Source organism: Chroicocephalus ridibundus, chromosome 6 (genome assembly GCF_963924245.1).
Source record: "Chroicocephalus ridibundus chromosome 6, bChrRid1.1, whole genome shotgun sequence".
Taxonomy (NCBI): domain Eukaryota; kingdom Metazoa; phylum Chordata; class Aves; order Charadriiformes; family Laridae; genus Chroicocephalus; species Chroicocephalus ridibundus.
Genome location: NC_086289.1, coordinates 40,287,522 through 40,300,842, shown reverse-complemented (window position 1 = coordinate 40,300,842; position 13,321 = coordinate 40,287,522). Strand labels below are relative to the sequence as shown.

Genomic DNA, 13,321 nt, shown 5'->3' with positions numbered 1-13,321 from the left:
GGACTCCTTGTGTCCCAGGCTGGATCCAGTCTGTCAGCCTAAGTGGTCGTGCGCTTTGAGAGCAGGGATAAACAGATTTGTGCAAACCAAGATTTACATTGCTTTCCGGAATTATCCCAAACTGGAACCGGAGGGTTTTTTTGTAATCCTTCAGCTGATCCTTTGGGTAATAAGGTTTCTGTAGCCATGCGATGAGCGTGGTCTGTTCTTGCTGTTGTTACATGAGTAACAGCATAGTCTGACACATGGAATGCCACTTGGGAGCCTGCGTATCTCTCCATCTGCACCCCAGTCCATTGTTTAATGAGCATCTTCCGTGATTCAGCCAGACTTGAGGGGGAGATACTAGAATCAGCGCAGCGTAGACAAGAAATTCACGCTGATCTTCAATGGTGCTGTCACAGACAAAAAGTGTCTGCTAATGAGTTACAGCCAAGAGATGAGCTTTATGGCCTGGCAAGGCACCTGTGTGACTCCATACTTCATTAGTACTCTCCGTGCTGCCTGTAACAAATCTGTCCCAGGCAAACATTCTCCTATCTGGCCTAACTGGCTTCTTGCTTCTTTTTAATTTTTTTTCTTTTAACACTTGAATAATCTTCAGGAACGTTGTACATAAGACAATTTGATTTGACTTTAATTGCATTTTTTTGTATTCTCTGCTCAGTAGCTAACTATCTCCTTGAGTCCTTGTTATCTTTGTTTGCCCACTCACACCCTATTTTAAGAGGATTTTCCAGCAGCTTTTTTCACCATCTTACAGATTTTAACGTGGTCTTACAGCCTCATGGCGAACAAACTCATAATACGGTGCTTGCTGGCGCAAGTCGCAAAATCCTACCTGCACACCTTTAGGCTGAAACAAACCTTGTATCAGAAGTAATTTATAGAGTCAAAGAATAACTGAGGTTGGAACGGACTTCTGGCAGTCACCTATCCATCCCACTGAACGTATGTATTACAGTTGTAAGGATCTTGGAATTTAAGCTTGGAATGAGAGGATATTTTTATATATGTGTATGTGTGTGTATATATATATATATGTATATATTTTTGAATGTGTTATATGGTGTTTGAAGATGTGCCTCTCCGCTTGGAACTGGATCCTCTAGCTTCCACCATTAACAGAATCCTTATAATAAAAATCATGCTAACAGCAAAAAACACCCAAGTTTTAGATCCTCCTAGATAGAACCCCCCACCTGTCTGAAGTGGGAGATAGCCGTTTAATTTGCTTCAGTTGCAGAGTTTACTTGTGAAGGTCACAAGAGAAAATAGTTGAGAATTAACATCTTTGCACAGGCGGAGTATTTCTTCTGGGATAATTCATTAGCAAGCCAGACAGTAACTGTTTGCTTCTGCTTTCAAGGGTAATGTCAGCAGTGTGCTTTGCAAGGGCTTTGTTTCACGCGGGGATGTTAAAGAAGGTTAACCTTAACCTGTAGAGACGCTTGAACTGAATCTGAAGTGTTAAAACAGCATCGGTCCATCCTGTTTACTTCTCTGAAGGTGAAATCTTGCTTTGAATTGCTCTGAGCAGATTGTTCATTCTCTTAGGCACTCTCCTGTATGACATTTCTGTCCAGCGGCCTTGTTTCCTGCTTTATTTGTGTGTGTCCACAGGCTGCATTGCTGTGTGGTGTTGTCCAGGATGAGCCAGCCTCTGGGACAGCTTTGGGACGAGTTCTCTTCCACCAGCCAGCCCGATTGGTCTCTACGTGGTTCATTTTCTCTCTGCCCTTGCCACACTTTCACGTCTCTCATTGCTCTGCACTCCTATTCCCTGCCTTGTGCTCTTCATGCTTTGCTTCACTTTCCTGTCTTCCTCTCATCCAGGTTGTAATTCCTACCTTAAAAGCCCAGAGGAATTTTCTGTACCCTGTTTTCACGTGCTCTCAGTCCCCCAGGCTCCTCTCTGCCCCTCAGCTGCTGTTACAGATTTTTGCAATCACCTCCTTTATTTCCATTCTCTGTTTTTCAAAACATTTCTGCAGACAGGGTAGAAACTCGGATGCAGATCTGCGCTTACCTCCAGTAATCCTTTCTCTAGAGTAAGTCATGGTTTAAATCCAAGAAGTGTTACTGTTCTTCACTGCTTTGGGCTGCTGAGATTGTACCTGTTGAGTCAGAGTTTCAAGCCGGGTTCAAAGACGTTTCTTAAAAGCAAAGGTTAAAAAATAGTCATTTTTGAAAAGGCACAACAAAACTCCCCCCGTGTTGCTAGCGAGTCTCAACCAGCGAGGCGAGGTGCGGCAGCATGGGTTGGTCGATACTTACTGGTTTTTGGACATCTCTTGTGGCCATCTCAGCATGCATTTCTGCTGATGTCAGAAAGGCTGGTATCTGTCCCGTCCGCTTAACTCCCCAAATAAATCTTGGCACTGGAAATCCCCCCCAAACAAGGTCATCTGGTCAGGGAGCCCAGTGGCTCCCTCTTCTCCACTCAGTGGTCCATCAGATTCCGACTGTGTCTCTGGGGGTGTCTTAGAGGAGTGGGGAGTAAGTTCATTCCATTCGAGTGTTCACTGGAGCATATGAAGAGACTTGTTGCAGTATCACCAGTTGCGCCAGAAGGTTTGGGAGTCATAACTCTTCGTATCTTGCTTCATTTACCTTCCTCTCATTAGATTTTATCTAACAAGCAAAAAGAGGTGAAAGCTTTCCTTGGGGCTTCTTTGTAAATATGTTACAGATGAGGCTTCACAGTGTTCTTAACCTCAAAACTGGCTAGGTACTGAACATCGTCGAGCCTTGCTTGCACTTCCCTGTCATTTGCAAAACTTTAAAAGGTTGAGCTGTAAACTGCTGCTGCCACTGCCAGCTTAAAAGGAAATTGTTCTGGAAAACGTCGTCAGAAGTTGTTTAGTCTTTTCCAGGGAGGCGTCTCAGGAAAACATGATATTTTTCTTCATATTCAAAACACTTGCAACAATTTGCAGTGTTGCCATGTTTTGGAACATGATGTAAAATTTGGCAAAACGTGCATTATTTATTTTTCTCTCCCCCTTATTACAGTTCTTCTGTCAAAACTTACCCAAATTTGGGTAAGGGATTATCGTATCAGGGCTTACAGCTCCTACACGTGCGTGGGCTGAGAAGCAGCACGGGCTCAGGGCGAGCTCTGGCGTGGCAAGGGCAGGCGAGGCTGGGGTGGGGGAGACATGGACCAAAGGGACTAAAACTGGTCTTTGCAGCTTGCTGGGAAAGAGAGGGAGACTGGGATGGGGAAGGAAGCAGCCTGCTGTTGCTTGGAGCCTCTGAGTTAGCTCGGCTGGCAAGGTTTGGTTATAAAAACTTGGCTCTTGCTGATGACTCGCTGTAAGGCTGCATCGCCTTTTTGTAACTTCATAACCATTGACCTTGCGGTATTAATGACATCCTGTTAAAACAGATTACAGGTGTGCACCTCCGGACTTTGAAACAGCAGGCTGGAAATCCCTCCTACTATACAGCTCCTGAGGGAGCAAGGAGTGCAAGAGCATCGCTTCAGCTTTAACCCCTACTTGCCTTATTTCTCCTCTTTTCCCCACCTGAAGGTATACTACTTTCGGTGTATGGCTTGTTAGTAATCTACGGAGCTGTGAATAATGAAGTAGGCCATCATCAGTACCTGAAGGGGGCCTACAGGAAAGCTGGGGAGGGGCTGTTTGCAAGGGCATGGAGTGATAGGATGAGGGGCAATGGTTTAAACTAGAGCAGGGCAGGTTTAGATGAGACATTAGGAAGAAGTTCTTTACACTGAGGGTGGTGAGACACTGGCCCAGGTTGCCCAGAGAGGTGGTGGAGGCCCCATCCCTGGAGACATTCAAGGCCAGGCTGGATGAGGCTCTGAGCAACCTGATCTAGTTGAAGATGTCCCTGCTGACTGCAGGGGGGTTGGACTAGATGGCCTTTAGAGGTCCCTTCACACCCAACACGTTCTGTGATTCTATGATGATCAGTAAAACCCTGGAGAAAATGAGTTTCCCAAAGAAGGAGACACTGGATAGCAGGGAAGGCCAAAGCAAGGCACTGCTTGAAGCTGCTGGCTGCTTTCAGGGACAACTTGTTTCCATTTTGCATCTGCCACAGGTGAATGCCAGGAAGGCTGGGGCCAGCTGGTGGTGAAAAGTTTGGATTTAATAATGGGCCCCATTTTCTGAACTGAAACAACGTGATGAATATTTAAAAGGTATATTTGAAGTCAGTGGAGTTGGATTTTCAGAATACAAAGTGTGTATGATAAGTCCTGTTAAAATAAATGAAAGGGGGCCTACAGGAAAGGTGGGGAGGGACTCTTCGTCAGGGAGTGTAGCAATAAGACAAGAGGTGATGGTTTTAGACTGAAAGAGGGGAGATTTAGATGAGATCTGAGGAATAAATTCTTTGCTGTGAGGGTGGTGAGCCCCTGGCCCAGGCTGCCCAGAGAAGCTGTGGCTGCCCCATCTCTTGAGGGGTTCAAGGCCAGGTTGGACGGGGCTTTGGGCAACCTGGTCTGGTGGGAGGTGTCCCTGCCCAGGGCAGGGGGTTGGAACTAGATGATCTTTAAGGTCCCTTCCAACCTAAACCATTCTATGAAATGAAACTTGAAATTGAATCTTTTCTGTTGGACACTCCAAAGTGGGTGTTTCTGATCTTAATGCTCTTGTTTCTTTGTGATGGGATAACTCCTGCGTCATCTCAGGCATATCTTTTGAAATACATTCAGTATTGTTCAGGAAAATCTACAGATCCATAGCGATATTTCCTGAAGAAAATTACAAATTATTATTATTCTGTCTTCAGAGCAGAGCTTGAATAGTGTCCAACAACTAAAGCTAGAGTCCAATTGTGAAACAGCATGGCTGAAATGAAAGGTTGAATAGTCATTGATGAATTCTTCACTGAATCGAGTGGGAATCTGCAGCCCAACCTTCCACAGTCCCCCAGTCATTGTAGAGTTGTGTGATTTTCCTGATTTCTGCAATATGAAGTGGTTTTTGTTTTTAAAGCTTGCATGGAAATGTAACAAACAATTACAGTACTCCTGGGAGAACCTGCCTTTTTTTTCTCTAAGGGTCTAGGATCTAAAAAGGGACCAATGATTTGAACAAAGATAAAACCAAATATACAATTGAAATACATGCATATAAAACTGGATATACGATTGAAAAAATAAAGAATTAGGCCTTACAGATGTCTCTTATTTATACCCAGGAGGAGAAATAAAGAAATATAAGCTAGAAATGTCTGCTACATTCCTGATGTTAAAGGCTTTCCTGGAAGACAGAAGAAAATGTGTGGTATTGAAACCTCATGCTGTGTAGGAATGCACTTTGGATTCTTAGGTATCCTCTTGGATATTCTTGTATCTTTAAGGAACTAAGAGGCTGGTTTGGGCTTGTGAGTCATGGAAGACTTCGACATGAAATAGCAAGTGGCTTTCCAGCCATGCTTCTAAGCCGGGAGGAGAAAGGGAGGGCTGGTAACGTACCGCAAGAATTTTACCCATTATATAAATTACACGCGGGCTGGCAAATTCCTGAAGTCAACTTAATCTGTTTTCTTCTCCACCCGGAAAGAGAAAATGACCATTTAATTATTGGGAGACAAAATTATCCTAGTAATTGAGAGAGTCACATTAGTGCAGTTTAGTTTATAGTTCGATTTATTTGAGGAACGTGGATGCAGTTGAGCCAAAGATGTTATTTAATGTTTAATTGGATGGACTTAGAGTGACAAAGCACCGAATGTCCTCATCAAAACAAAAACAGTCTCTGTGCTTTTCTGGTGTTGTTATACAGGATAAGTGCGTGCAATTTTTGCAAAACTGATCCTGCTTTGTTCGTACATCTTTCAATCATCAGTATTTTTACTTTTCTATGCTTACAATGACCCATATTTTACTTTGCATCCTGAGGGAATTATACAATAACTTGTGAGAGCAATAATGTGTCAGAGCAAATGCTTATAAGAACATTTTTCCCTGTATAGACTGTTTCCCAGGAACTATTTCCATCATTTCCTGAAAAGCAGCCTCTAGATTTGAACTGCGCTCACTGGTCCGTGTGTGCCTTTATTTCCAGTGCGTCACCTGAGCACAGGATAGCGATGCTGCGATCTGGGCAGACACCGCAAATGTGGGGCTGGGACAAAGAAGGAGCTGGAAGCAATTCAACGTTGGCCTCTTTTAAGTAGATCTTTAAGGAAAAAGAAATAATCGTGGATTTGCTTAATATTCATCATTAGGAGATGTAATACTCTACAGCCACTGCAGTTAAGACACAGAGTGGTTTGGGCACAACCTCATGAATAATGCAGAGCATTATCAGTCTGTGTATTGAAACAAACGAAAATATTGAGAAATCTTAACTGGACTGGCTTCGATGTCAGCTAGCAATTAAAGTTTTAATTGCTCCGCAATTAAATTTGCAACTACAATGTAATTAGCACGCAGAGTTTAATTTGCAAAAGCATGGCTCTGGCCAAGAGTCCCAAACTCAGGGAATGTGTGGCGGGGGCCGGGGCAGCGAGGGAAGCTGTTCCCGCTCAGATTCCATAGGAAAAGCTTCATTTCCCAAAGTCTTACTGCATCAACCTGAAATCTTGCAACCCAGCTCCAGTTTTCAAGCTGTCTTGAGTTACAACCGAAAGCCGTATGTACAAAACTGGCCGTTCCAGAGCTTCCACAGAGCTGCCTTCAGCAGCAGGGTGCAAGGTCATCCTGGTGATTTGAGGCAGCTATTTTTAAAACACACTCTCTTTTTTTCCAAAGTGATGCTTTACCGGTAGCAGCCTGGACTTATTGTAGCTGCCCAAGAGGACCATTGCGCTTACTACAGGGCAGTAGTAAGTTTGGAGGAGTTGCATCTATTGGAGTTGAACAGGTCATTTAAGCACAAGTAATAGCACAAACAGTGCATTCCACAAACATATTAGGAGGCAGCAAGAATGGATGAATTTAGAGGCACGCACCGCAAATAATCTTCCATTTATAAGCTGCTAAGAAAAGTTGCAAGATCTGGATGACAAGTGAAAAAATGGGTGGGAAAGAGGGGCGTGCATTTGGCAATGCAGAAATTTTATGCCTAGGTGAATAGCATTTACATAAAAATCTCTGGGAAGGAATGAGGTTAAGGCTTTTGCTCTTATCATCCAGGAGGATCACTGGGGAAAAATAAATGAGGATAAAAGAGGAGGTTTGCTGGTCTTTGAATCCAAGGAATGAGGGTAGAAAATTTCCAGCATGAAAACTTCTTTTGCCAAAGGTGGGATGTGATTCAAATACTAGAGCCTGGAAAGGAAAAAGAACTAGAGCGCCTCCCATATAACTGAGACTTCTGAGCATCTGCCAAACCCAAAATATTTTGAGTTATGCATGGTTAAAGTGATTTCTGGCAGCTGTTTGTGTTGGGAGCAGGCTGCGGGCTTTTGGAGGTATTGTTCTGTTCTGTATCCTCATGCTGGTCACCGTCATTGTGAGAGAGCCAAATGGACGTGGCTGCCTTTGAGGTAAAGAATTGATTCATAAAACTTGCCCTTGCTGAAAGCGTGCGTCGAAAACACCGATGTGATATGGCAAAGGCCCATTTCGTCGCTTGCAGGACCATTAATGAAGTGACTCATCTGTCAGATGATATTGGGGCATATTCTGTCTGTGTGGGAATGGAGAAGAATAGGACCTCAGGGGAATCCAAAGTGTAACCACCAAAGTAGAGCTGCCAGCCTTTACTCTTGGCAAGTCCTCCATGCTGGCTAACACACAGATTTTTATTTTATTTTATGCTCTGTCTATATGAAAAGTAAGTTACATTGGCCTCCGTTGATATGGAATAGTTTCTTACAGCTGACATAAAAATGCATAGCTTGGATGCAAGCTAAAGCTCCACAAAATCAGCTCAGCTGTAAATTAAATATCAATGTTGAGTTCAATAATGCTCAATATTTGGGCAGAAACGCAACATTTTCCAGTCTTTTCTTCTTGCCTCGAGTAAAGCATCACTTGCATTATTTAGTATTTGTCTTGTGGAGATGTCAAAAGTAGTTGCAAATTTATCTCCATTAATTGACCAGTATTGTATTGCATTTCTTTTGTTTTCTTTATCTGGTTGATACATCAAAGAAAGCAATTTATTTCCTACATGGAAAACTGCACTGCGTCGGCTGCCAGCTAGGAAAAGAAAATGAGTAAAATTCCTTCTGTTTCTAGCTGTGTTAGACCCTTTGTTTCCACAAGAGGTGAGTTTGGCTCACGGTCTGGGGAATTTATTGTTAGGTGTTTAGTGTTCCAGATTGCTTAATTACACAAGAGGAGAACGGGTGACTTTCTCCAGTACACTAAAATGTAATTAAACAGCCCATTTATATACTAACCCATACTGAAAGAGAAGCAGCCTACCCCTATCTCTTCTCTTGCGATAGCATCGAAGATCGAATACCTTCGCCTTTCAATTCTAGCCTTCCTCAGGCTACCATCCTGCTCAATTTTCTCTTATGTACTTTAACAATAATAGTTATATTTTCTCCTGCAGCAGCTGAGTTTGTCTGATGAAGTCTCTCGTGGTCTGTTTTGTGGCTCGGTAGAAGAATGCAGCTGGCTGAGGAGGACTGGGAAGCCGCTCGGCTCTGGCATCAGGAGCGTTGCTGAGCTTCAGAAGAGGGGAGAGGGAGCAGCAGAGGTGGCCTCGGGGCCATAAAACACCATCAGCCTTGGAGCTGGGGATGGTGGACCGAGGCAAAGGTTCCTCAGGTGGCTTCTTATGCTCTTGACCACATCTCAAACCAGTCTTTTTGTTCCTAAAGGTCTCTCAGGGACTCTCTTCAGCTGGGTGCGGAGGTCACGAAGCTTGAGAGCAAGGAGGGAACGCCATGAGAGCAACCCTACAGCACCCTGTTGAAAGCCAGGAAGGACAGGGGCAGCGTACTTGAACCTGGTTACTTTAACCCAGTGACTTTACTGGCATTACTTGTGGTGGAAGTTTCCACTTCCACCAGAGGTTTCTACTCACCTCTCGTGGAAACAAAGGGTCTAACACAGCTAGAAACAGAAGGAATTTTACTCAGTTTCTTTTCCTAGGTGGCAGCTGACGGAGTGCCGTTTTCCATGGAGGAAATAAAGTGGACCCAGCTGCAGTGGGCTCTTTGCCCCAGACTTAGTGTGGGGCAGACACGGTGTCATTGTGAGCTGCTCTTTGCAGTAGAGATGCCAAGGCACTGCCTTTTGGTAGCGAGAAGGTCACTTGAGACTAAGGGAGACCTGCCACTCTGTCGCAAGGTGGGGATGTAAAGTGCAGCCTCGCTCAGCCATTGCTCGTGTTCCTATGGGTGAAACCTCTCCTGTGCATCTAGAGGGAGGGATTCATTGATGCTTTGCAGGAACAGAGGTGGTTTTCATGCTCAAACTGATTTAGGGAGGGTTCTCTCAGAGAACGTGATTTCCATCCTTGTCACATTCTTGCATTCCTTCCGATTGTTTCAAGTAGAAACAGGAGGAATTTTATAATAGCTATTTCAGCTGCAGTGTAGTAACTTTATATTCAAATTTGCAAAATAAGAAAGAGGTGCTGGAATCAAAACATGTCTTCATTAGCAGAACCGATACAAAATGCTTTTAAATCACTGCATATGAAACTCATATATTTATCGGCTTTCAAAAAAGCAAGTTTTGTTTGGCCAAGCAAGGCCTGTGCATCATGTTGCATTATATACTTCTGGAAGAATCAGGTTTTGTAGCAAGGGGAGCACCCACAGTCCTCTGTGTCTGCACTGCAATCTACGCTTCAAACCATTTATCAGGAATAAAACTAGTTTGAATGCAAATGTTAAATGACTATTAAATAAACCTTGGAATCTTTTTTTATAAATAAAGCGCTTTCAAATTGCTAAGCAGTTTAAAGTAGTTATTGGTAACTGTCTCCAAATTTGAACAGTTCTCATACAGAAAATCATTATTGAATTCATCAAAACAAATGCTTGTTGTCGTCTTCTGACTAATATCCAAACCCTGCGCCGTCCTGGGTCATGAGGAACTTCAACTGTAATCTTTTGCTTAATGGCTTTTGGGGTTTGCCATGAAATAGAAGCTATATTGAATTTGAGCACTTTGTGCTTGCCCCAAGGGTTTCCTGAAGCTTATGGTTTTCTACTCAACTCTATGGCTGCTGCTTGAGACTCAAAGGTGATGGTGGGATAAATCTACGTACAAATCTAAACAACTTCAGCCTTTGGAAGTTGACCCCCTCTTCTGTAAATCTCTTCTTTAAATGAAATTAGGTTTTGCATTGGTTTTGTAGAACGTCGTCTTAGGTATGCTTGCTGTATTCACATATTTTGCTAGGAAGTCTTCTCTGTGCTTTTTAAATTAATGTTTTAATTTCATCACCAATATGTTTCTTATGTACCAGGGGAAATGGTTGATGCAGTAAAAGGGTCATGAAGACTGTAGTAAAAATAATCTGTTCAATATTGGGCTTTCCATCTCAAACCTCAAAGTCCTTTGCCACGATCAGTCAGGAATTTGTCATCAAGGTAGAGCAGCAAGAGCTCAATTTTCTACATGTGAAAAATAGTCTGTAAATTGATGGGAGCTGAGCAGATGATACTTCTGTGTGTTACTCCTGTGAGCTCTTTCCAGCCCCAAGGGGGGTCCTTTCCAGCATCATCACTCCCTTGTGGGGATTTTCATCTCCTCTTCTCTCAACCCTTGGAGAGCACCTGTGGATGATGAAGCATTGACTTCTAATCGTGCATGATCATGAGTGAACCACATGATTTTTTAACACAGTGAGAAATGCTTCCCCCCCCATAAAAAACCCAAACGCACTGAGTCATAAGAATCAGAACCCAGCTTCTTATTTTTAAGTCCTTATAAGCAAGTAAATGGGATATGGGAATGTAGCTTTCTTACAAAGGTGAATGATGAGCACGGGTTGCTTTGGGAAGCAAGAGGTGACATCTTGAGCAGTGGGAGAGATCTCCAAATGCTTTTAAATAATGGGATCTATTTGTGCATTACTGCTCAGATTTGGCTGTCTTTTCTCTGGAACCAGTTAACGACTCCATGAGCTAAAAGTGAGGCAAACTCATTCCCTTGGCAGATATTTGTTGTAGAGGTTTTTGCAGAAATATCCCCATTTCAGCTCTGCTGAAACTCAGTTTTATTAAAAAAAAAAAAAGAAAAAGGTATTCTTCAGAATCATTTAAGAGTCTCAGAAGTGTGTGAGGCACCATGAAAGGTTGATTTTGCTCATTCTTGAGATAAATATCTATTTTTGTGCTTAAGGTTGATACTTAATATGAACAAATAAATCAAGCATTCATTAAAAGAATGATAAAAATAAATTGACTTTTAAAGGGAAGTTAAGCTATGCAAAGAATGGAATTGGGATCTATTTGAAGCTAAGAATAAATCGGCAACCTTAGACTTTAATTCTCGGGGTTATTTATTAGTCCCAAAGTATTATATTGCTTATTTTGGTATTTCTGTGATTGCTTTACTGTGTGAATATAGGTGAGTGCATTCTTGGCAGACCTTTAATAGGTGCTGACAGTGCAGTATCAACGGCCAGTATTAATGCTCAACACGATGGATGCCATTTCCTTATCGTTCCTTTGCATTTACACATTCCCATCGTTTGCATTTCTCCCTGCCATGATGGGAGCTGCAGAACCCTGCCCACCGTCACTGGCCAGCGTCTCCAAAGGAAACGGCATTTTCTGCTCCTTAATATATAAATGTGTGTGTGTATATATATGTGTGTACTTATATAAGTAATAATCATAAGTATATTTGCTGCTTTGCTAGTGATAATTTGAGAGGCATGCTCTTAATACTGAAATACATACTTGCTGTCTGGTAATAATTCCATAGTAGCATTTTAGGACTTGGGGGTACGGGTGGATGAAAAGCTGGACATGAGCCAGCAATGTGCACCTGCAGCCCAGAAGGCCAGTCACATCCTGGGCTGCAGGCCAGCAGATCCAGAGAGGTGATTCTCCCCATCTACTCTGCTCTGGTGAGACCCCCCCCTGGAGTCCTGTGTCCAGCTCTGGAGCCCTCAGCATAAGAAGGACATGGACCTGTTGGAGCGGGTCCAGAGGAGGCCATGAGAATGATCAGAGGGCTGGAGCCCCTCTGCTGTGAGGACAGGCTGAGAGAGTTGGGGTTGTTCAGCCTGGAGAAGAGAAGACTCCGGGGACACCTTGGAGCCCCTTCCAGTACCTGAAGGGGGCCTACAGGAAAGCTGGGGAGGGGCTGTTTGCAAGGGCGTGTAGCGATAGGACGAGGAGCAATGGTTTAAACTAGAGCAGGGCAGGTTTAGATGAGACATTAGGAAGAAGTTCTTTACACTGAGGGTGGTGAGACAGTGGCCCAGGTTGCCCAGAGAGGTGGTGGAGGCCCCATCCCTGGAGACATTGATGAAGCTCTGAGCAACGTGATCTAGTTGAAGATGTCCCTGCTGACTGCAGGGGGTTGGATTTAGATGGCCTTTAAATGTCCCTTCCAACCCAACACATTCTGTGATTCTGTATATATTTATTGGTAATAACTTGTGATAAAGAAATTTTAATAACATACAAACACACCCTCTCCCAAACTATCTGTGCTTTGTGTTACAAGAATATGCTGCTGCAATCTCTACACTCCCACAGGCAAGGTAACCTTTTGGTCACGCTATTTATCTAACAGTAGCTTTTTGTTTCATAAATAACAAGGAGGTTTTTTTAATTTAATGTTTTTAATCAGCAATAGATCTTGGGATCTGTTGCACCAGACAGTGTAAGACCCCTCTCCCGCCAAAATACTTTGTGCCCTTTAAAGGCAGCCCTCAAAGTTTGCCCTGCCTTATGCCTTCTTCCATTCGCCTCTACATACCTTACCCTCTTTCTTTACTCTGCCAGGGAAATATTCAATGTTTTGTGCTCAACTTGGGTTATCTTGTTACGTGTCTGGTAGGGATACGGTGGCTAAACTTGTTTCAGAGTCCTCGAAGTTTGCTTTTTCTCGTTGGCGTGTTGTTTTGGTAGAGTAGCACAGCTAGGCTGGAGTCATTCTTGCTTTGAGGGGTGTCATGGGAATAGCAGTGTAGGTTTACACACAGATACGTGTGTAAATACAGGCAGATACAGGCTGACAAGGCTGTATTTTCGAGCATATGTATTACGTAGGAGAAGTTCTTTTTGTGATGGTGATCTTGCTTTGCACAAAGGACCTCTGTGATTCCCTCTGCAGGAGGTAGGGTTGTGTAATCTCTTAGTAAATTAATTGGTTCTCTGTTTTTGCAAGCATTTGAGGCACATTTTGATATCTAACGCGCAAATGCAGATAGCTGTAAGGCAGCTAAGAGCCAGTAAATGCTGACCT

At 43.3% G+C, this 13,321-nt stretch overlaps 1 protein-coding gene across 2 annotated transcripts in view; it reads left to right on the top strand.

Annotated features, from left to right (window-relative positions):
- Positions 1–13,321, top strand: part of PRKG1 (protein kinase cGMP-dependent 1) — a 530,384-nt gene that overhangs the window by 186,065 nt on the left and 330,998 nt on the right. The window lies entirely within an intron of this gene.